Raw genomic sequence first — 20,993 nt, forward strand, 5'->3', positions numbered from 1 at the left:
GTTGCCACAGTTTGTGCACTCTCCAAGCTCTTGCTCTTAACTCCACTACCAGCAGAGCTGGAATTCTTCAATTACAATAATGTGGTGGCCTGACAGGGACACACCACTGAACTGCCTGGGATTCAGGAATGAATCAGAATCTAAAAGCCAAATAGTATGTGATCATTAGTGTACTATTGTCCTGGCAAAGCGTAGGAGACAAGGTAATGAAGTAGCAGGTTGTCTACGTTATATAACTATAGTGTGTAGGCTGATGTTGCAGTATGTGACTATCACAGGATGGCTGGCCCCTGTAAATGAAGTAGGTCCAGTGTCAATGTGCCAGACCTGGTGCTACCAGTTTGGCCAATTAAGAGAATGGGGCAGCAGCTGGGAGAATCAGAGGACAGCAGGCTGCTGGGGAAATTCCAGTGAGTCAGAGTAGACGAGGCCAGTCAGGAAGGGTAGGTGAGAGTTGCCAGAGACCAGGGGCCTGGAGGAGTCCTAGCAGAAAGTGATTCCTAGAAGAAGGCTGCAGAGCAGCAAGTGGGGTTTGCTGGTTAGCATCCCCAAGCTAGGTCTTGAGAGGGTGGAAGACAGCAGAGGGAATTCCTTGCTGGCTCTGAGCTGAGGGCTGAAGACAAGGGAGTAATGGAGTAGCTTACCTGCTGACTTCTCAGAAACCGTGAGTGGGCCAGGGGAATGAGAGATCTCCCCAGCAGAGAGACTGTGGGGATTGCTTCTGAGAGGTGCGGGGGTTGCATTCCAGTTGGAAGGGTGGGAGTGGCTGTCCTGGTAGGAGGACAGGAGAGGACTGACTGTGCCTCCGTGTGGTAGATAATGCTGGTGTGTGGCATGTAGGGTGTCGACGGATGAGACATCTTGAGTTCTAATGACTGCTTGCACTGGAGTAAGAAATGTCCTACATGTTTGGGCCTTTTGTTGTGGACTCTTAGGGCTGGTTTATTACAATAACCTAGTCCTAAGGAGGGTAGCATTGAGACAAGAACCCTGTAGTAAAGTTATTGGGTCACCTGAGAGGGGAAACGGAGGCAGGAGTGCCTGCCATGCTCTGGCCTGGCACAGAAAGGTGCTCCAGGCAGGGCTGCCTTATGACTATGCCCATACTAGAATTTGTAAGTTAACATAGCCTCCAGCCAACTTAAACTAACACCTTCTTTCTGCTCCCCAGCTTCTTTGCACATTGGCAGAGCAGATGTAAGTAGATGAGAGAAATCTAAGTAAGGCTAAGGAGACCTAACCTATAGCACCTTATAGATCGCTTCTGAATAGAACCCTGAAAGTCCCCACTGTTTTTGATCATTAATATGAATTTCTAGCCTGTGTGTGTTTATCCAGCCTTTTAAATACTTCTCCATATTGTGTAGCTTAGAGTTACAGATCACAAACATATTGGTGATTTAGCAGAAATAGGACCTTTCTTTGTGACCGCCTGGTCCTTACTGACCCTTCCTAAGGGAGGGCTGGCCTCTTAGGGACTTTTACCAGCATGGCTGTCAGGGACAAGCCCGTAAAATTTGGCTAAGACACATGGCTGCAAACCTATATTGGCCAATTTGCGACTGGTTGCTCTTTTTTGCCTCTCCTGATCTTCCAACATGTAAGATTGCCTAACTCCTGTTATGATTCCCCCTAGTTTTCCCTTATTCCTGAGGAGAGAGTGCATTATTTTTCTGCCCAGCCATCTCCTATACAAAGGGCATATGTCAAGACAGCAAAAGCTGTTCTTAGGCTAACTTACTGAAGCTAGCTTGAATCCAACTAGGGTACATAACAGTAATACTCAGGATTTATATAGATCTCAAAACACAGTGCAGCTTCAGAGCAGACTAGCGAGCTGAGTACATAGCCAGGGTCAGCGCTGGACTTGTATCACTTGTGCGGAAGCCTGCTGTGGTGGGGTGTACAAACCCCATGCTGGGGAACAAGGAATTAATGGATTGTTTTGGACTCGGCCAGCCCTGCCCCACCACACCTGCAGCAAATGTTCCATCTGCTGGAGGAAGTAAGAGGCAGGGAAGTAACTCATTTGGGTGGTAGAGCTGGAGGGAAGCAGACCTGCAGCCCACAGCTCCAGCAGAGCAGAGGGAAGCCTAAAGGCTCTGACACAACTGTCCAAAGGGGCCCTCCCTGTGGGAAGAGAGGACCCACCCCAGAGACAACCAGACAGAGAAGTATCCCATGACCTTGGATGTTGGTAACTCCCTCTTTCTTGTTTTGGTTTGGCTTTCCCCACCAGGGGAAGGCCTTGGACTGAGCTGACCCTGGAGGAGAGAGAGGAGGACAGCCTCAAGCAGCCTTGGTTGCCAGACTGCTGGTCGCCCAAAGGGCCCTGGGTTGGAGCCTGGTGGAGTGGGAGGGCCTGGGCTCCCTTCCCCACATCCCCCTTGGCAGTCAGGGGTTGCGGCCATGACCGCTAGGCCATGCTACCCAACCAGACCCCAAGTGAGGACCATTACACCAGTGTTGTGCTGCCTTCGCTGCTCTTGTTACTTGTGCTAGCTGGATTCAAGCTGATGCAGATAGGCTAGGTGGCATACAGCTTTTTCTGTGTAGACATAGCCACAAAAAGATGGGCCTGTAGCCCCAGTTGCTGATGCTGTGAGCATCACCACGACATATAAGCCTCCCCTAGGCCCATCAAACATCCACTGTATGTGCTGGACTGAGGCTATGTTGCTGGTCAAATGGTGCATCTCTTAACCCCCCTTTTGGGCTTGCTGCTGGTCAGTGCAGCTTGAGGAGAGCTTTCTGGAAATGAACTTGGCTAAATCAAACTGAAGTAAAATAAAAGTAACTTGAGTAAAATTAAGAGGCTTCAGCTGGCCTACTAAGCAAACCCCCTGTGGCAGTGTGTTCCTATGCTTTTCACTGAGAAGGAGGAGGAACACAGGTTCTCAGGCAGTGCCCTTCCTTAAATTGACTCAGACGTCAATGTCACTAGAGTGCAGCTCTGACAGACACCACTTTGGTAAGTTTCCTGAGCTTGACACCCCCACGTGGCAATGAACAGAGGCCCTCAGAGAAGAACTTTCTGTTGGGGAAACTCAGACATTTTAAGACAAAGTCTGGAGCATCCCTCCCCTTGGGGTGGCATGAAAGGTTAGCTAGGGAAGGTGCAGATAGATCCTTTAATTGTTCTCTAGTATCTCAGATTTCATTTAAAAGAAAAGTATGTCTCCAGCTGTTATGGTTGTGAAGAAAACCTACAAGACATGACTCAAATGGAACAGATGCAGCAATATCATCCTGAATTTGCACAGAGCCTGAAACAATAGCTCTGAGGTGTGAACGACCCCGATCATTTCAACAGGTGCTAACCCATATGCCAGTGATTGACCCTTTAAATGTCAGTATGGTTAACTACAAATGTGAAAGAAAGGAGAGAAAGCATCCTATTATGAAGATCTACACAATGTGCTGTGAGTTGACTGCTCATTTTGGGTAGCTGGATGTGGTGAGATTGTGATTGGTTGCATTTTCCATAAGTGAGGTGCACCTTTCAAAAATCTGGGGGAGATGCCTCACAGTGCAAAGGAAAGGCTTCTTCCTACTGCTCTTTCCCATCATTCAATTAATCGGTGGATTAATGTATTACAATAAAACTTGTTTAATTATTTGGCCAGGGCTATTCAACCAGCTGCCTAATGTACACAGAACTCAGACTTTCTGGTTCTTTCCCAAAGTTACGGATAAACACTTCACGATCCAGAGTAAGCATTTCATTCAGTAGAGTACTTGCTGCGGTGCCTAATGGCATGCAGGTATTTGCATGGCTGTTTGGTTCTCAGTGAATCTCACATTGCAAGGGTTATGTAAATGAATGTTTTCGCAGGCTCCTGTAAATACTGGTGATCTTTCATGTGTATGTGAGAAAAATATTTCCTCGAGGCCTTGGGAGAAAGAGACCTGAAGTGACTTCATGCTGAACCCAGCTCCTTCCCATTATCATTCAGACCGCTGCTTGGCTCTGCCAAACTCCTTGGCAAACTCATTGTGGTTTTTATTCCTTTTTATTTATTAGTAGGCCATTCAAGTGTGGACTCTACAGCTGTGACAAAGCAGGCCCTCCCAATAATATCTAGATAGAGGTAAAAAATGACTGCTCTATATCTGACCTCTCAGTCCTCATCGTTGAAGGAAACATCCATGACCCCTTCAAAAAACAAAGCTATGAGCTTAAATTCATGATGCTGCAAGACACTAAGGCTATGTCTACACTACAGCTTACCTTGGTATAACTTATGTTGCAACATGAGTTACACCGACATAAGTGCGGCTGTGGACAGCGTTATGTCAGCAGGAGAACTTCTCCTGCGCATTGGTGCAGCTGTGCTGCTGTAAGCTCTCTAGTGTACCTGTACCCTAGAAATCATGGATTTAATCAAGACACCGGTTCTATGGATCATTACAACAATCTGTAACCCACTAACCCTCTTCTGTGCTGCCACTATAGAGGTGTTAACTGCCCATTCTCTTGCAACATGTGTTAACTCCTGTCAAGGTTCCTTCCCTGAACTCTGAACTCTAGGGTACAGATGTGGGGACCTGCATGAAAAACCACCTAAACTTATTTTTACCAGCTTAGGTTAAAACTTCCCCAAGGTACAAACTATTTTACCTTTTGCCCTTGGATTTTATTGCTACCACCACCAAGCGTCTAACAAATATATAACAGGGAAAGAGCCCGCTTGGAAACTTCTTTCCCCCCCAAATCCTCCCAAACCGTACACCCCCTTTCCTGGGGAAGGCTTGATAAAAATCCTCACCAATTTGCATCGTTGAACACAGACCCCCAAACCCTTGGATCTTAAGAACAATGAAAAATCAATCAGGTTCTTAAAAGAAGAATTTTAATTGAAGTAAAAGAATCACCTCTGTAAAATCAGGATGGTAAATACCTTACAGGGTAATCAGATTCAAAACAGAGAATCCCTCTAGGCGAAAACTTAAGTTACAAAAAGACACAAAAACAGGAAAATACATTCCATTCAGCACAGCTTATATTCTTAGCCATTTAAACAAAACCGAATGTAACGCATATCTAGCTAGATTACTTACTAAGTTCTAAGACTCCATTCCTTTTCTGTTCCCGGCAAAAGCATCACACAGACAGAGAGAACCTTTGTTTCTCCCCCACCTCCAGCTTTGAAAGTATCTTGTCTCCTCATTGGTCATTTTGGTCAGATGCCAGCAAGGTTATCTTAGCTTCTTAACCCTTTACAGGTGAAAGGGTTTTTCCTCTGGCCAGGAGGGATTTAAAGGTGTTTACCCTTCCCTTTATATTTATGACAACTCCTTATCAGTTCCATCCTTCTATTTAGCTGTCACACTTTCCCAGAGCTGAAGAAGAGCTCTGTGGAAGCTTGTCCCTCTCAGGATAAGGCATGTAACACAATGACTGATGTAGACAAGGCAGATATAGAGAATAAAGTCCTCTATCTCATAACACAAGAGCAAGGGATCATTCAATTAAATTAAAAGGTGTTGTCACAGGGGAGCTGGCCCTCTAACGGGGTTGGGTTTCAGTTTCATTTGTACCAGGCTTAGGCTTCCTCCTCAGGTAAAGGAAATGACATAAGCAATCATGTGATGAGGATGAGCCTGTGGGTAGAAAACAGTCCTTTGAGGGACTATAAAGACAGCCTGAGTTGACCCAGGGAGAGTTTGGGAAGGGAGCTTACTAGGTAGAGGGCAGGTAACAATTGCCCAGAGCTCCTAGGCAGAAGGATCTAGCAGGGCAGGAACTGTTGAGGGCTAAGTCTCAGTTGAGGGGCATGCAGGAACCAGGAGCCTGATGGGTAAGAAGGCCCAGCTAGGAGGATTGTGAGCCTGGAGGAAAAGCTTTAAAAAGGGGAAACTGAGGCAACACTTGGGCCTGAAACTGGACAAGGGAAGCCTTGCTGTAGATGTCAAATTCAAAACTGATAAGAGGAAAAGAAGTCCACACAATGCATCATTAGATTGTGGAACTCATTGCTACAAGAAGTCACTGAGGCCAAGAACTTAGCAAATTTCAAAAAGGGACTGGGTACTTTTATGGGTACCAAGTATACCCAGTTATGGTTGTCACTGCTAACAAAAATTGGTGAAGAGGTATTAAACCTTATCCTTCTGGATTGAAACCAATCTTGAACTATTAGCAATTAGGATGAAACCTAATGTAGGAGCCAGACTATCCTACTATGAGGTTCTTGCACCTTTTTCTGAAGCATCTGGTGCTGACTGCTGTTGGAGACAGGGATAGGGTACTAGATAGACCTAAGGCTTGATCCAGTCTGCCAGTTCCTATCTAGAAGAATGTGAGGACTCATTAGGTTTTTATCTGCATCTTTTGACCACTGGGAGTTATGGCAGAGCTGGCATTGTAGGGAAATCCCTGGATTAGTGGCTTTCAGAATTTGTTGATGGTTCACTAACTAAATGACTTACCAAACAACTTTATCAGTTAAAGCGCAAACACACATGCAGGTCAAATTCATCCATGGCCTGGTTTATAAAGCTACATGAAAAGTGATTGCTTCACTTACATTGTGAATGGAATTTGATTTCTGGCAGCTGATTAAAAGTTCTGAATGTGCCATACCATTGGATACAAAAATGAGGCTATTTGAACATAATGGAGATCTTAAACTCCCTGGACAATGAGACTCTTGTAGTTAGAAATGGCTCTATTGTCACTGACTGCATATGGGGATTGTATGGTCATTTTGTGTGTATGGCAGCTTTGGGCTTTCAGTAGGCCACCATGTATGAATAGCACCATACCCTGACTGGGGACAGGAGTGTATGCACTGCTACAAATTCCCCTGTGGCATGCTGCATTTCCGGGGACACACCCTGCTCCCTCCAACTATTTTCTGTTGTCAAAGGGAATCCTGCAGCACAGTGTCTGGGGTCCTGATCCATTTTACCTTTTCACATTCCCCTGGCCCTTCCGTGTTAAGATCACTTTCTAAGTGCAGCAGGAGTATTTGGTAGACTTCACAGAAGGATTTGCAAGCAGGAGAATCGGCCGCCCAGCCGACCTGCTATTTTAATCTGAGTTTAGTCACTGTTCACTGCTATTTTAATCTGAGTTAACTAACCCAAGTTAATAGTAAGTATTTTTTTGCACTGTAGACATACCCATAGTTGAAAAATAAAATGTGGGAAGGGCAGGAGCTCATAGTTCCATCAATTGACCAGCTATGTCACGGCAATGGGAATGTCCACTGATCCGAGTTTTAAACCAGTGTCAGCCCTGATGCATAGTTTCTTGAATACTGGGTGCAGGGATGGGGAAAGAGTCCTTGCTTTTATAGCATTTGCTTTCAATCCTCCAAATTCCTGTTCCAGAATTTACTTTAAACCTTTGGAAGCATTTTCAGAAATAAAGAAAACTCCCCTGGTTGACGATAGTCAGCTGAAAAAGTGATGAGTGCGTTGGGCTAAGGGAGACTGTTGAGATTAGTAGCCAAAGGTAGTCTTGTTTAGAAAGAGACAGAGGACCTGCTAGTAAGTTTCCACTTTGTATATAAATTGCCACCACCACAACAATAAAAAAACCTTCTCCCTAGCACATCTCACCTCCCCTATCGCTAGTAGGCTCTTCTTGCTGGCCATTGTGGATTATGCTGCCTGTACAGGGGCACAGTGAGGATTACATGCTATATATGCACTAACAACAGGAGCTACAGGGGTAGCGGGAGAGAGTGTGGGCATATATTAATTATTATTTGTGTACCTCAGAGGGTAGCTCTTCAGGGTAATGGAGGGAGGAAAGGTTGCTGCATTTGCTGGGGAATCAGAAGGAAACTGCACAGCCAATCTCACTGCTGGCTGTATCCACTGCCTTGAAGGGTGGGAGAGGCTGTGTTGTGCCTTCAGAAGGTCTTTACATCTATAACATGTTATCGCCATTTACAAGCTACAGAAAGCAAGTACTGCAAGAGCAACCTGCCATATTTATCAGTTATAACATAGCCTAGCAGCTGAAGGACCATGAAAGAGTCTGAACCACCATCCACTTTCCAAAGAACATTACAGCTGCTCCTGCACTTCTGGAAACTGGATATAGCCAGGAATGGCTTCAGCAGGAGTGCTTGCCTGCACTCTGCAAGCAGGTCCATCTCCGATGTTCCCTCTGCCTCTGGGTTCCCCTCTCCCAGGCAGTGTGTGGTATATGGCTCAACCTTCAAACCTGCTGCTGTGGGACATGTGCAAGCAAAATGTGTGACATGTGAAATACCTGCATTTTAGAGCATCACACCATAATTTACAAGCTATAATAAACTTTAACACCCCACCCCCCACACCTATTTTAAAGGATATTTGCTCCCTGTGTGAATTAAACTAGGTTTTAAAAAATTCTATTACATTCACCTATAAAACCCCCAACATGAGTCAGCAGCAGGCTTTGAACCCTGGACCTATAGATGCCCCACTTGAAGCACTAGGCTTTCGGGGGGACCAGCCACTAGGTGAGTTGGGCCCTACTTTCCCAACAGGTTTTACAAGTTGATGGTTTTTTTTTTTTAGACCGGGACAGTGCAGTTAGCTGTTAGAGAGGGCAGAGCAACAGCCTCGGGGTGGGAGGAATGAAAAAGAGATCAAATGTTTTCTAAAAATCAGTTTAATCTAAGCTAGGAGCTCACATCAAAATGCCTTTATCGTAATCGAGCAATTGGCTAATACTCCTCATATTGAGATGTATTACACATACACCCTACACACACGCTCACAATGTATTGGTGGTGTTGCTTCAGAAAAGAGTTAAGGTTCCCTGGATCCCCTGCCTCTGCACCTGCGTGCCTCAACATATTTGGATTCCTTTCATGGTTGGTCTGAACTCTGAATTTCCTGGGTTTATAATGCTTGGGCTTTGGATAATTACCTTCCCTGTAGTGTATTTTACCCTAAATTACTCTTATATATTCTCAACCTTAAGTCGTTTATTGCACTTTTGTCTGGGAATAAGAATGATATTTATAATTATGAGATGCATTAAGTATGCTCTGTTTGCTTTTTGCTTCACATCCCCTTAACCTATCCATTATCAGTTGCCCAAATTTGAGTAGGTGTGTGATGCTTTGGAGTTCACCCGGACCAGTAAGGGGTTCTGTCACTGCCTGCCTGTCACCTGGGGGACCTCTGTGCTGTGCAGCTCTGGCTCAGAACCCTGACACCAGCAGCCTGCTCCCTGTACAACAGTCTCACCCTGGCTTCCACCAGCCTGGTTACTCCTTGCAGGGTGACAACAGCCCCCCCTTCCAGTCTCGAGTTTCCCCAAAACCATCTCCCCTGCTGTGTCCAGTCTCTCTGAGCGGATGTTCACAGAGGTAACGCCAGCTTTGCTGCCTCCAAAGAGCCAGTGTACACAACAGCTTGTTAGCTCAGCTGGGATTATATACGCCACCTTAATACACAGTACTGAGATGGTCTGCAGTAAAACTAAGAATAAGTTTATTAACAAAGAACAGAGTTAAGTGATGTCAAGGAAGAGTGAAAGAGGGATGAAAGGGTTACAAATAAAACAAAAAATAACATGCTTTCTAGTATCTAAAACTTAATTCTAGCAAGCCCTAGCTTTGCCTAATGCAGCGTTTCCCAAACTCTGTTCTGCACGATGTGAATAAGTGTTCCGTGAAAGAATCGTAATTAAAATAAAGGGTCTTGCACTTGATTTTTGAACTACTTTATACGCGCTTTCCAGTTAGAAATTGTTAGTTCAAGTTATTTTAAATTTGTATTTTTGCTTTATTTTATAAAATAAAATATATTTGAGCATAAATAACGCAATTTTTTAATTTGAAAACCAAAACGACTACAAAATAATATGAGAAGTGTTCCGTAAATATATAGCAGGTGTTCCATGGCCAAAAGAGTTTGGGAAACGCTGGCCTAACAGTTTCTTACTCATACCAAGTTGTCAGCATTTGCCAGCCTGTTTTTAGCAGGTCCCATCTTTCATAGATACAAAGTGCTGGCTGCTTTGTTCTCTCAGGTGATGGATACCCTAACGTCTTTCAGCAGGTCCTTATGGCCCCAAAGTTTCTTTGTCTTCAAAGCCAGGAACCGCTCTTGGGGGCTCAGCTTTCTGTGTCCACTAGGGAGCTGACGCCATGTTAGTTTTGGAGTCCTCTGTATTGTACATTATAATCTTCCTGCAATCTCCGATGCAAATGAATAGCCCATTGTCCTTGTGTCTGGTCACATCTGGCTTGATTTGCAATTGAGCCAAAGTGGTGGTTTCTTTTCTCCTCTGTCTGGGGAAAAACACCTGTTTTGCCTCCTTTGTCTTTTTACTGACTTCAACAAACATATCATATAATTTTCACATACATTTACAGTGACATTAATGATGTGTGCTATTAGTTTTCAAATAATATATTACAAGACACCTTTTAAATACATATGAAAAATAAGTACTGAGCTGGTCAGGCCAGCTGAGATTTACTGTTCCTCACCAGGGAGCCCATTGGCATCTAGAAGTGGGGTGCCCTTAGGGTCACAAGGTGTAACAGAAGCATTTGGTCTTGAGAAGAGAGCTGAAGGAGGCAAGTGTAGCAGCATCATAATCTGCCTCCTACCAAGTATATGAGGCCCTCACTTTCATGAACACTAAAAATTCACTCCAAAAATGATTCCACTAGACATGAAATATCACAGCTGTGTGTGTCATTCTGGGTGTTTCAGAGGCTCACTGTGCTTCAAGAGAGCATCTGAACTCTGCTCCAGAGACAGCAGTTTAATTCTTACTGTAGCACCAGAGTGGTAAATGCAATTCACAATAGCTACAGGAAGTTGCAATATAAAAGGCCTGTCTATTTGACTAGTTGCCTCCAAGGGAAAAGAAAACCATGAGAGATTATATTCATTCTTCCAGCACCACAGCTGATTTTGTCAGGGTAATAAACTCCATTAGCAGGACTGCAATCAAAGACTCAGCAAAATGATGAAATAAACGACAGCAAATTAATGTAGTAGTGTGACTCTAGGCTTTTTTGTTTCTAGTGTCAGTGTAATTGGACGTTAAAGAGTGGGGTAATTTTTGTTGTTTTGTTGTTGCTAATTTAACAGTAGAGAGGTTGGTAGTATCTGCACTAAACTCAAAGCCCCACTAAAGAGAAACTCTGGGTTTGTTTATTTTTCAAAAGAAACAATTGCAAGAGTCATGAACATAAAAAGTGACTACACACCCTCCCTCACCCACACAACTCCAGCTGCCTATCAGAGGCCCAGAAAGGCAGAAAATATTTTGCTCCCCGGACTCTTTAAGGTGCAGTTAGTTATTTCTTGTCTAGTTTGCAGTTTTTAGTTCTAAACATATATATATAAAAGTCACCTGTTTGTCAATCCCTTTCCCACAGCTAACACACATAACTCCCCGCACATAACAGAACATAAGAACATCCATACTGGGTCAGACCAATGGTCTTTCTAGCTCAGTATCCTGTCTTCCAACAGTGGTCAGTGCCCGGTATTTCAGAGTGAATGAACAGAATAGGCAATCACCAAGTGATCCTTCACCTGTAGTCCACTCCCAGCTTCTGGCCAACAGAGGCTAGGGACATTCAGAGCATGGTGATGTATTCTTGCCCTTCCTGGAAAGTAATCATTGATGGACCTATTCTTCAGGAAATTAACGAGTTCTTTTTAGAACCCTGTTGTACTTTTAGCTTTCACAACATGCCCTGACAAAGAGTTCCACAGATTGACTGTGTGTTGTGTGAAGAAGTACTTCCTTTTGTTCATTTTAAACCTGCTGCCTACTAATTTCATTGGCTTACTCCTAGTTTTTGTTTTATGTAAAGGAGTAAACATTTCCTGATTCACTTTCTTCACAGCGGTGAAGATTTTATAGAAAAATTTTATAGATTTTTATATTTCTATCATATCTGCCTTTAGTCGTCTCTTTTCCAAGCTGAAAAGTCTCATGTCTACACTATGAAATTAGGTTGATTTTATAGAAGCGATTTTATACAGTCGATTGTGTATGTCCCCACTAAGCGCATTAAGTCGGTGGACTGTGTCCTCACTACCATGGCTAGCATCGACTCACAGAGCAGTGCACTGTGGGAAGCTATCCCACAGTTCCCGCAGTCTCTGCTGCCCACTGGAATACTGGGTTAAGCTCCCAATGCCTGATGGGCAAAAACATTGTCGCGGGTGGTTTTGGGTACATGTCATCAGTCTCCCCTCCCTCCATGAAAGCAACTGCAGACAATCATTTTGCACCTTTTTTCCTGGGTTACCTGTGCAGATACCATAGCATGGCAAGCATGGCACCTGCTCAGTCACCGCTGCTGTTGCAAGCATTGTAAACACCTTGCGCATTATCCTGCAGTACGTGCAGAACCTGGCTAAGAGACCCCAGCACGAGGACGATTGTGAGGAGGACATGGACACAGAAGTTCCTGAAAGCACGGGATGTGGCAATTGGGACATCATGGCAGCAGTGGGGCTGGTTGATACCGTGGAACGCCGATTCTGGGCCCGGCGAACAAGCAGACACTGGTGGGACCTCATAGCATTGCAGATATGGGATTATTCCCAGTGGCTGCAAAACTTTCACATGCGTAAGGCCAATTTCCTGGAACTCTGTGAGTTGCTTTCCCCTGCCCTGAAGGGCAGAATACCAAGATGAGAGCCGCCCTGACAGTTGAGAAGCGAGTGGCAATAGCCCTGTTAGAGAGCTTATTCCTTCAGCCACTTACTTCCCGGGTCCTTCTCGCATAAACAGAGAGCAACAATACCCGAAGTCCAAGGTGCAAACAATCTGATGTTTATTGGGGTGAACTTCCAGCAAGCATGATTCCAGTTTCCTTCCTTAGTGTCCCCCTTCCCAGCTCTGACACCACAGAGCCTGACCTGTGTCCCTGTTCCCATTTTCCCCCTTAGGAAAACATGATTCCCATTTCCCCACCCCCATTCCCTCCCTTACTTCCTGATTGACTGCAGACTATATAGTAAAACTTGAGTTCTGCATAGCTGTACCTTACCCAATCATTTTCGTGAAATTTAACTAACCAATCCTAACATATTGTAACATAATTATTTAACCAATTATATCCCACCACCTTAATTAGTTTACACTCAGCAAAAATGTTTATACAGCAGACAGAAACAATCACAAAACCAGACAGAGATTATACAGACAAACAATAGGGAAATGGGGTCTACAGTGATAGAACAACCGATGAAGTGAGCTGTAGCTCACGAAAGCTTATGCTCAAATAAATTTGTTAGTCTCTAAGGTTACGCAAGTACTCCTTTTCTTTTTGCGAATACAGACTAACATGGCTGCTACTCTGAAACAGAAATGAGGATTTCACATCCCAGCTATTGATAAGTGAGTTCTTGCCAGACAGGATGCTATCAAACTAAGTTTCCTTTTACATTTTCTAGGCACTTCCCTTTCTCTGGAGGCGATAGGCGTTATCAGGACAGGATAGGCATATCAGGACATAACAGCCCAATAGCACCTGAGTTCAATGTGACTAGCTTGGAATGTAAAGATGTGACCATTCGCTTCCCAGCTTATGGCTGCCTCTGCTGCTTAGCCAGAGGCCTTAGCCTAAGAACAGGGCCTCAGACTGTCACAGTAAGAGAAGGCTCTTACACCAGCAGACAATGATTTTGGTTCTTTTATACCTCTATAACTAGCTAAGTAATAAGAATACACCTAAATTCTTAGAGTATAGGCCTTTACAGACAGGCCTGAATATCTATATCCTAACAAGCCCTGTGGAAGCTCGCAACGCCTGACTGCTACCGGTCAGTCGGGAATCAATTTGGAGTGGGCAAATCTACTGTGGGGGCTGCTGTGATCCAAGTAGCCAATGCAATCATTGACCAGCTGCTATCAAGGGTAGTGACTCTGGGAAATGTGCAGGTCATAGCGGATGGCTTTGCTGCAATGGGTTTCCCTAACTGCGGTGGGGTGATAGACGGAACGCATATCCCTATCTTGGCACCGGACCACCTTGCCAACCAGTACGTAAAATGCAAGGGGTACTTCTCAATGGTGCTGCAAGCACTGGTGAATCAAAAGGGACATTTCACCGACATCAGCGTGGGATGGCTGGGAAAGGTGCATGACACTCCCATCTTTAGGAACTCTTTGAGTAGCTGCAAGAAGGGACTTACTTCCCAGACCAGAAAATTACTGTTGGGGATGTTGAAATGCCAGTCATTATCCTTGGGGACCCAGCCTACCCATTGCTCCCATCGCTCATGAAGCCATACACAGGCAGCCTGGACAGTAGTAAGGAGCAGTTCAGCTATAGGCTGAGCAAGTGCAGAATGGTGGTAGAATGTGCCTTTGGACATTTAAAAGCTCACTGGCACTGTTTGCTGACTAGATTAGATCTCAGCTCAACCAATATTCCCATTGTTATTACTGCTTGCTGTGTGCTCCATAATATCTGTGAGAGTAAGGGGGAGACGTTTATGGTGGGGTGGGAGGTTGAGGCAAATCACCTGGCTGCCAGTTTTGAACAGCCAGACACCAGGGTGATTAGAAGAACACAGGTAGGCACGCTGCACATCAGAGAGGCTTTGAAAACCAGTTTCATGACTGGCCAGGCTATGGAGTGATAGTTGTGTGTGTTTCTCCTTGATGCAAACCCGCTCCCTTTGTTGATTTTAATTCTCTGTAAGCCAAAGACCCTCCCCCCTCCGATCACAGCTGGCAAAGGAAATAAAGTAACTATTGTTTTGAAACCATGCATTCTTTCTTTATTAATTAAAAAAAGGGAGATAACTGATAAGGTAGCCTGGGTGGGATGGGGAGGAGGGAAGGACAAGGGCACATTGCTTACTGTAGCCACACTGCAAATCAAAACTGTTTGAATGATAGCCTTCTGTTGCTTGGGCCATCCTCTGGAGGGGAGTGGCTGGGTTCCCGGAGCCTCCCCCCGCGTTCTTGGGCATCTGGGTGAGGAGGATATGGACCTTGGGGAGGAAGGCAGGCGGTTGTACAGTGGATGCAGCAGCGGTCCGTGCTCTTGTTGGCTTTCCTGCAGCTCCACCAGACACCTGAGCATGTCTATTTGCTCCCCCATTAGCCTCAGCATTGCATCCTGCCTCTTCTCATCGTGCTCACTTAATGCTTTCCTGGACTCTGTATTATTCCAAAAATATTTCATTTTAACCTTATGAAAACAGTAAGAATGAAATATTTTGTTCAGGTTGAAACATTTTGTTTCAACTCTATCATCTCAACTTTTATATTATATTACACTTATAATGTTAAAAAGTTGTAACAATAACATCAAAATGAAATGTTTTGATAATTTCCTGTGAAAATTTTGGCATTCAATACATTTCTGTGACTGAATGCACCCCCGTATTCACACCCTAAACATTATTGTAATAATATTTGTAAAAACATGCCTTGTGAGGTATCATTTGGATAATAATAATTCACTGGTCAATATCTTAATCAAATGTGTGTAGCAACAGTACATGTAAAGTTATGAATATAATCTGAAATCATGACTGAAGTGTGTTTATCAGACAAGTCTGGGGTGTAGATAAATCTGTTTGTCAAAGACATAGGATAAGCTGATGTCTCCAGCCTGTTGTCATCAAAGTTGATGGGCAATCACCTATCAAGTGGCCATTCTTTGTCAAGGAAGAGGGTCAGGAACAAACAGATATGCATCTTAGCAAACAGTATGAAACCTCTTTCACCATGAGACTCCATGACTCCAATCTCAAAATGGAATGAACTTTATTTAGGGGTAACCCTCAGGAAAATGTGTTTCAAAGGACTATAACAGGAAGGGCAATAACCCTTCAAGGTATCTCTCTCTCTCCATCTCTTGCTCTTTCACCTAAGAAGACAAAAGAAACTGGTCCATTTGACTTTGGGAGAGATCCTGGCATGAAAAGTGGTCAGCTCTGTTGCTGGGAGCACGTGGTAGGAATTTTATTTTGAACCAAGTCTAGTAGGTTAAGTTTAATAGTAGGAAGCATTTTATCTTTGTTTCTCTTGTAACCATTTCTGACTTTGATGCCTTGTACTTGTACTCACTTAAAACCTCTCTCTTTGTAGTTAAATAAAAATAAATAAAGAGTTTATTTTTTAATCAAAACAGAGGGCTGGACAGTACAGGACACACTTTTTTTAAAAAGACCTGGGACTAGGAGTGTGTTGGGGGCATCCAGCAGGTAGTAACCAAGGCTGCTGGCAGCCAGAGTATGGTTCATGTTCTGCTGACAGGCTGCTGGGGTCAGAGTTGTTGGACCAGAGCTGTAGCTATACGTAGACACTCAGGGTGTGACCTGCATGCTGTTTGCCTGTTTGTGGGAGACCCAAGCAGATCATTGTGAGGCACCCCAGGTTGCAGGGTAGGGGTGACACAGCCCCTCACTGGTCTGGATTGCACCACAGAATGTCATAGTTCCCCGAACATTTCTATTTCATGGAATCAGCAAAATTCCAATGGAAAACTGTTCTGTTAGAAAATTATTGACCAGCTACAAAAGACAGACTGTCAGATTTTCTGGTCCTCTTTTCAAGGTGAAAATTTCAACAGGCAGATTATGAAGGTCTGTGACAAACCAGTAGACTTTTCTTTAAGGGAAGTAGCCCTAAAGATCCCTCATCCTTTCCCATTTCTGGGGCTTAGGCTTCAGCAATAAAGGGTAAAGCCAGTACAGGTGTGAGCACACAGGAAACATGGGCACCCCTGGAGGCACCCAAAATACAGTGAAGGTTGAGTGCTGTAATTCAAAACAAAACCAAACTGAATTTTACTTATCTGTATTATATGTAGGCTTGGAATAAATTATTGGTAAATGTTGACCTCCCCATACTCTCATAACTGACAAAAAATATTTCTGTTGATAATAACTGAAATTTACAGATGGACAAAGGAAGAAAAATGCCACTTGAACTTCTTGGAGTCAAAATTCAGTGATTTAGGCTTTTGTATTAGGCTTGTTACAAATGGACAAGCAAATGAATAATTTTAAAAAAAGGTATTTGTTGACTTCAGGATATTTACTTTGTATATTTTCACATATGATGTTGACAATTTTTGTGTTAATGGTTTATAAAGCTTTAACTTTTTGAATCTCAACTGCTATCTGACCCTCCTCCCCCATAATTTCCTGCAACTATGAAAATTCAAATTGATAAAAATCTTTAAAAAAATGTTTAAAAATAAGCATTGATATCATCTGTCAAAAGTATAACAAAAATTGAATTCTGCTAAGCCTAATTATATGGCAGTTTGTAACCACTCCCTTTTTAGGCGCATTACTGTCCCTGCGTTCTCAGCTAAGAGAAACAATAAAGATAAAAAAAGTGAAAAAGTAAGTTGAAATCCAAAGCACTCAGGAACATTCACATTCTGTTTTCCAGCTCTGCATTATCTCCCTGCCTCTACCCCCTTGGTCTCTCTTAATATTTTAATAAGGTAAAATAACAAATCAGAGTGTTTTATTAAACTCTAATAACTTGTATAGTGCCTGCCATTCTAACAATTAATTATCATTATTTCAGATGAGACTTCCCTTTCCTTTAGAAAGAAAAAACACACTATCTCTAACGCTTTCCAATAGTTTCAAATGGCCTGTGAGATTTTCAGCCAGGATAGTTAGAAAATGCTAGATCTATTTATGCAGGGAACAAAGAGGAAAATAGAAAAGCCAGTCATTATGCACAATGCATAAGCAAAACACTTTTACCAACTGCATATTTGTAAATATTTCCCTGGGCAAAAGAATTCAAATCCAGGCTTTATTTAGGAACACCTCTTTGGATTTAAAAACCAAATCTTCACAGAACAGCTGGAGCCATTTGCTGTGACAAATCTGATGCTACTCTCAAATTGTATGGGTTGTTAAAGCCATGCAATAGATGGTATATAATACACTTTTGTTGTCTACATTCCTGTGTTGTGAACACAGATATTGTAATTTGACAACAAGGAAGAAAGAAAAAATATGGCTCCAGTTTGCAATGGCAAAACCATACATTCCCTCAGCACCCACTGTAATTAGTGATAGGGGAGTTTAGGAAAGCCTGTTTGGTGAACATGCTTGAACTCTTTGGTTTTTCCTGCATTAAGGTATTGTTCTGGGCTGAAAAAAATCTGGCTCTTCTATTGCTTCTTGAATGCTTGCTTCCTGGACCTCAATCCCACACAGTTTCCCACAGTCTCTACACATTTCTACAGAGAATCTGATAAAAACAAATAGGAGCGGGGAAATGACAATTTATAAAATTAGCTACTTGGTGCAATAACTATGGAAATTCTGTAAAGTAAAATTGAGGTGCAATATCAGTGAGATTCTTAGGAAAGTGTGGAAGTTTCATTACTTGGGACAAAGCCCTAACGAGAATAATTTACTGAAGGGATATTATTGTGCTGTATTTAGCTATATCATTATCTTGTTTTCTATGTATTAAATTTCTTGGGGTCTGTTGTTGGCAGAGGTGGTCGTTACATTTTGAAGGAGAGTAGATATAGCATTACAGAAGAGATGTATGGTACTTTTTCAGTTTGTCCTTTTTTGTTGTTAATATTCATATTATAGTAATAGTTATGCTAATTAATAAAGTGCTTTGAAATCCTCCCAGTTAGCTGTTAGTCAAGATTGAAAAAGTCATTTTTGTTGGCAGGGAAATCACTAGCTAAAATTACAAGAAATAATTCTAGGTTTTTTGGCTTTTTTTTTTTTGTCTGGAAATCCAATAATAATATCTCCCTTGTTGGCTGCAGGAGACTTTCTGTTCCAACCTGTGATGGGGCATCTGCCCAACAAAAGGAGCAAAAAGCATTAACCTTAACAGGCAGCAGTCGAGGTGAGTCCTTCTGAGTGACCTAGAGAGGCTGCCTGGGGTGCGGCCAATAGGAGAGAGGCTGCAAGCAGCAGCCAATCAGGGCCTAGCAAGCTTACATAAAAGGAGCTGCAGGTCAGAGTTGAGGTCAGTGGTTGCTGGGTGCTCAAGGATTGGGCACTGTGTTCCTGAGAGGCTGTGAGAATAGGAAGCACCTTTGATAGACCAGTTGCTGGCAGGGCCCAGGGGAGCTCCTGGTGAGCTGCAGGGGTTGAACAGCTGAGTGCCCTGAGGCAAGGGTGAAGAAGGAGCTGGGGCCATGAGGAAGTAGCCCAGGGGATTGTAGCAGCGTTGAGAGGATCTAGAGGCGCAGCAGGAGGCTGCTATCCCACAGGTTCCCTGGGCTGGAACCCGGAGTAGTGGGCAGGCCTGGTTCCCTGCCACTTGCCGCAGGGAAGTGGCATGATTATTTGATTGCGACGCTAATCCCCAGAAGGGGGAAACACAGATAACACAGCAGGAGAGCTGAGTTACGAAGAGGGCACTGCTGTTCCTGAAGCTGTGAGAGGGGCTTCAAGCAGATGCAGAGATGGAGGGATGGTGTGCAGACCATGGACGGGTGGATACCGTCAAGTTAATTCCCAGAGTGACCAGGAGGAGGTGCCAGTCTGGTGGTGAGTGATACGCCCCATGACACAGCCCATATTTTCAACCCCTAACTTTCTCAGTAATTCCTTCTAGGCAAAAATTCTTCTGCTTAGTCTGAGGAAAAAGAGAATTGTTTGGACAAAAAAAAAATCTAAAACATCTCGGACATTTGCACTATTGTATACATCTAAAAAAATTTAAAAACACAACTATTTTTTCTGCTTTTTTTTCTCCAGGTTGTATGTGGCAGAACACAAATTAACCAGATACTGAGTGAAGTGGAAGGCATGCTTTATTTTCATCAGATCAACCTGTTTTTATCTGTTTAAAATATGTTTTTATGTTTAAATTGTAACCCACAATTCTAAGCATCAAACTCTTGCTATTTTGAAAGCTATTTTTAAATACAAGAAACCAGTATAACATATGATAATATTTAGACTAACAATACACTGTATCAATGAACAATTCTTTACAATTAGAGAAAATTGAAAAATGAGTAGAGTAACCCACAGGAAACTGGCCAGTTCCTAACAGCCTGGCATTGGCTGTTTGCAAGAGGTTTTGTGGCTCAGGTAGAGGGAACTAAAGACAAGGGAGAGTTCCAGAAATTGTGAGAGGGAGCACTTGACTAAAGGAAGTCATGACCTGCCTGTTCCTATAGCTGCTGGGGAAAACCCCAAATATCCAGCCTGTGCTCTCCACATGATCTACCAGACACAGGAAATCACTTAACATCCACTCCCACACGATCTCCTCTATTTGCCACCCCGCCCCCATCTCTTTCTCTCTCACACGCACACACTTCCTTAAACATATGTCAAACATTTAATTGTTTTAAAAGAAAAAAATTGCAAACAGTTCTAAATACCGGAGTAGCAGTATTTTTAAAACAACCACTGAAACTGGAGAACTTAGCAAGCAATATGACAACATGTAACTGTACTCAGTAAAGATCAGGGCAGGGGGGATATTTTGGAGCATGTTTGGGGGAGGGAAGGAGAATAGTATTTTATAAGCCAGAACTTTTCTATTTTGCAATTGTTGGGGAAAAGATATTCTTTAAAACCCATAAGAAATCCAGGAGGGAAGGGTTGCTCCTTCTGGCCTATGAATAAAACAGCATTTGAATGGCTTCTGGTGGTGGGTCCTGTGCAGGTGTTCTCATCTGAATGTAGCTAACACAGAAAGGGTGCATCCACGCAGCAGCTGGGAGGTATGATTCTCAGTGTGGGTAGACATACACACACTAGCTCTGCTTGAGCTAGTGCCTAAAAATAACAGTGTGGGATGGTGACACAGGCGGCCGCTTGGGCCAGCTGTCCAGATACAATCCCTTCCAACCTCCTGGGTGTGTACACTGGTGGCTAGGCCGAGCTGCCACCTGTGCACGGTGACTATGTTGCTATTTTTAGTGTGCTAGCTCATGTATCTATACCTGAGCTGGGAAGTAAACTGTTATTTTAAACAGCTGTTGTATAGAGATACCAACAATGAAGTGGAAGTCAGGGTGGGAAGTGGGGGAGTGGACTGTCAGGAGTCCAAGAGGAACAAAGGGAGACTCTCT

The 20,993-nt window shown here is 43.5% G+C and overlaps 1 long non-coding RNA gene across 1 annotated transcript; it reads left to right on the forward strand.

Annotated features, from left to right (window-relative positions):
* The first annotated feature begins 425 nt into the window (after positions 1-425).
* LOC122464055 lies at positions 426-19,799 on the forward strand. The gene is made up of 3 exons (XR_006287904.1): positions 426-664; positions 18,720-18,802; positions 19,663-19,799. It is a non-coding gene; the product is annotated as an uncharacterized LOC122464055 (long non-coding RNA).
* Positions 19,800-20,993: the final 1,194 nt, after the last annotated feature.

This window comes from Chelonia mydas, chromosome 1 (genome assembly GCF_015237465.2).
Source record: "Chelonia mydas isolate rCheMyd1 chromosome 1, rCheMyd1.pri.v2, whole genome shotgun sequence".
NCBI lineage: Eukaryota > Metazoa > Chordata > Testudines > Cheloniidae > Chelonia > Chelonia mydas.